The sequence below is a fragment of the Salvia miltiorrhiza genome, chromosome 1, assembly GCF_028751815.1.
Source record: "Salvia miltiorrhiza cultivar Shanhuang (shh) chromosome 1, IMPLAD_Smil_shh, whole genome shotgun sequence".
In the NCBI taxonomy this organism is placed as follows: Eukaryota; Viridiplantae; Streptophyta; class Magnoliopsida; order Lamiales; family Lamiaceae; genus Salvia; species Salvia miltiorrhiza.
This window is the reverse complement of record NC_080387.1, coordinates 20,743,105-20,746,677: the sequence shown is the minus strand read 5'-3', so window position 1 is coordinate 20,746,677 and position 3,573 is coordinate 20,743,105. Positions and strand designations below refer to the sequence as shown.

At 34.3% G+C, this 3,573-nt stretch overlaps 1 long non-coding RNA gene across 1 annotated transcript; it reads right to left on the bottom strand.

Annotated features, from left to right (window-relative positions):
• Positions 1-650: 650 nt before the first annotated feature.
• LOC131006942 (uncharacterized) lies at positions 651-2,478 on the bottom strand. The gene is made up of 6 exons (XR_009095829.1): positions 2,255-2,478; positions 2,078-2,168; positions 1,676-1,981; positions 1,297-1,359; positions 1,000-1,077; positions 651-900 (listed from the first exon to the last, which is right to left on the bottom strand). It is a non-coding gene; the product is annotated as an uncharacterized LOC131006942 (long non-coding RNA).
• Between the last annotated feature and the right edge of the window lie 1,095 nt (positions 2,479-3,573).

Below are 3,573 nucleotides of genomic sequence, written 5' to 3'. Positions count from 1 at the left end.
AGAGGAAATATTATTATCATGAACAATATACGCATGCGTGGCACCTAAGGTTAGACCACATCAATCTAAACAGGATCCAAAGGCTCGTTTCAAATGGAATCTTGAAAGATTTTCAAGCCGTTCCATTTAGAACCTGCGAATCCTGTATAGAAGGAAAGATGACGGCAAGGCCTTTTAAGGCTAAGGGGGAATAGGGCCTCGCAGGTTCCGTTATGTTTATACATAACGGTATGAAACCGTTATCTATAATGATTATACATAACGGTTTATACCGTTATGTATGAGGATTTTTCCGTTATGTTTTGTATTTTTTTGTTTTTTTTCCTATCATAGTTAACAGTTTTTTTTCTATACATAACGGTATGAAACCGTTATCTATAATGCTTATACATAACGATTTATTACCGTTATGTATGAGGATTTTTCCGTTATGTTTTGTATTTTTTTGTTTTTTTTCTATCATAGTTAACAGTTTTTTTTACTTTTTATAACGGTTTTTACCGTTATCTTTGATAGAAATACATAACGATTTTTTTGTACTTTTTATACTGTTATGTATTTCAACTACAACTAGCATATTTAATATTTTTTCTCGATTTTTATGTTATTTATCTCAAGAAATAAATAAATAACTTTAAAACAACAAAATGATAAAATCACCAATAACAATATTATATATCATCCAAAATATTCATACATTACCATCCAAATGAACCAAGTATCAAGTACATATGATCATTGCATATTTCGATTCAAAATTGAAAGTACCAACTATCTTATAGCTAAAACAAAAATCTATCATATTATGTGTTCTAGCACCAAGTCCTCATGAACTAGTTGACCTGCTATGATGAATTTGCAGCAACTAACTTAGGAGAGAACCCGACACACAAGCTCAACCTGCCAATAGAAAAATAATCCAAATAAAATATGTGAAATAAAAGAAAACTGGACAAGAAAAAAATAACAAACAATATGTTGACTTTTGTTTCACACTACATCATGAATCACATTAGACGGCAAAGGCAAGAAAACATTTCTTTCAAAGTGTCATTCATGACTCCCCGTTCCCTGCAACTTCAAGCAGCAGCAGCAATTAGATTTCCTTTACAAGATCCAAAATTGCAACAGCAAAACCAAGGCAAAATCAGTTTCTTGCCCTGAATTTTAAAGTTTATGTTGCTAAAACAAAATGTAAAAGTTCAGGGGCTTCATAAAACTGAAAAAAACTAAGGGTCTAGTGAATTAGCAATCAAAACCTCAAGAGCCAAAATGAAATGCATATGACAAAATTACCATCTTCGGGTTTCTTCAATGTGCTTAGCTGTGTCTTTACTGCCATCCGTTTGACAGACTCAGCTGTAATTGATTCAACATTTCAGAGGAAAATAAAATTAGAGACGACATATAGTGCAGAGAGTGCTACACTAATATATAACAACGAAAATCCAGACACCAGTATGCAATTGATGTGGAAAGGATGCTCCTCCTTATGGCTAGTTTACACAGCAAGAATCTGACCATCAAGATATAAAAGTACAGAAGAATAACAAAAACAATACTCCTTTATCCACAGCTTGAAATAGCATTAATCACACGAAAGAAAACTCTGCCTTATTGTTTTTTGTACAGATGGAGAACAAACAGTATAATAACACTCAAATCAATATTTCACCTTTAAGGCGTCTTTTTTTTCTTTGCCCTTCTCCTCTTTCTATCTGCCTTTGTTAGCTCAGTTTCTTCTTTGATGTCACCTTTACCAGAAAATACTTCTTCAGGAGCTAGCATAGCTGCATCAGACACGGCCAGAGGTGCCGCCTACATACAGAAAACGGTTAGAACTAATATGCTGCATAGAATAATTAATGCAGCTTTGCATCAGCATCGCCTTTGACTCGAGCAGCTTTGCACGAGCTTCCCGCTCCCCACCCCTAGCATCAATTGCTTTGGCAATGTCACCTTTAATTTTCAGCTGCGAAGTCTTTATTTGTTGAGAGTATAGTATGAGAAGAGGGAGAAAGCTAATATAAATCTAGTTTCACAACTGGTGTAATTACTAATTGAAATGTTTGATTACCTTGCCTGTAGCATCAAAAACCTTTGATTTAGCTTCCTTTGTCTTCTGCTCAAATTGTTTGTTTTGGTCTTCTATCCAATTTCTTAGCTTTCTGTACATAAGAAGCAGAAGAGAATCTAGCTAGGTGAGGAATAAAAAGGAGTGGCATGTATAACTTAAAATGGAAAAGGTCCTTACTTCGTTCCAAGAACATGAATGCATAGCAGATTTAAGGCCCTAAGCTTTTCTGAAGCATTTTAAAGCATCATAATCAGCAGCCTTCTCTAAATAATCCATCCCCAATGCTTTAAGAACACGTTGAGATTCAGCCAAGCATTTCTTCAGCGTATCAAGCCATGAGCTTGGTTTTAATTTTGCAAATCTATACAAAAAAGGAAAAGTGTTCATTCCAGTATAATAGATTCTGACTTGCCAAATTTTACTAGATCGAGAGCCATAATTCTCTCCCTATTCCATTTTAATTATTGATAATAAGCACAATCTGGACTGAATGTACAAAAGACTCAAACCTTTGATGCCTCCACACTGTAACTTATATCATCATAGAGAGGTCCTGCACCAAATAAACCATCTGTTCCCGTGGTAGTTTCAAGTGATGTATCCCCTCGTTTGAGGGGAGAAACCTGGCTGTCACCCTCGGCAACAACTCGTATGTTAACATCTGTAAGAGGGGGTGAAACTGATCCTTCAATATATAGTCCCAATCGACCAGAAAACGGAGCAATTGGAGCTTGGCAGCCATCTTGTTCTACTGAGACCTAAACAAATATAATGGAAACCTTAAACATACTGATATTTCTGGACAAGATCTAAGTTGGAAGGAACTGACAAGCTCTTACATGCTGTTTTCTTGGGTAAAATAATAATTTCTTTTGGATACCAGTCCTACAGCAGAGCAGATGTAAACTAAAATTGAGAGCACAAAATCCATAACAACAATTGAATAATTGATTACAGAATAGGCTTATATATATATATATATATATATTTGAAAAAGAGATGTAACATAAAAAATTAGCATCCTGAAAGAGAATAGTCTGTTAAATCTCTAAATATCACCATTCACCAATGCACTTTTCACCACAAACATAATTATACAGAAAGAAAGGCAAGATATTTTCTTCACTAGCGCTAGATTTGTAAGAAATTAAAATTCTATCTCTATTCTCTAGTGGCCTTTGTTTCAGCAGCCCTGATGACATGTCATAACTGAACAAGCTATAAGGATGGAATCAATTTATACAGTTGATATAAATATCAATCAGAGAAACATCACCAGGCTAAAACTCTCAAGTGTAGAAAAGCTCACTTGATTTATTAGATTTTCTTCTTTTTCTATATGTGGTAATGATTTTGTGGTATAATAGCTTCTTATAATACAGAAGACAAGGAAAGATACTATGCAATCAACATAGAAAATTAAAAATAAAATAAATCCCACCCTTCCGGATAGGCAATTCTAAACATAGAGAACATGATAATACACACATACCTAA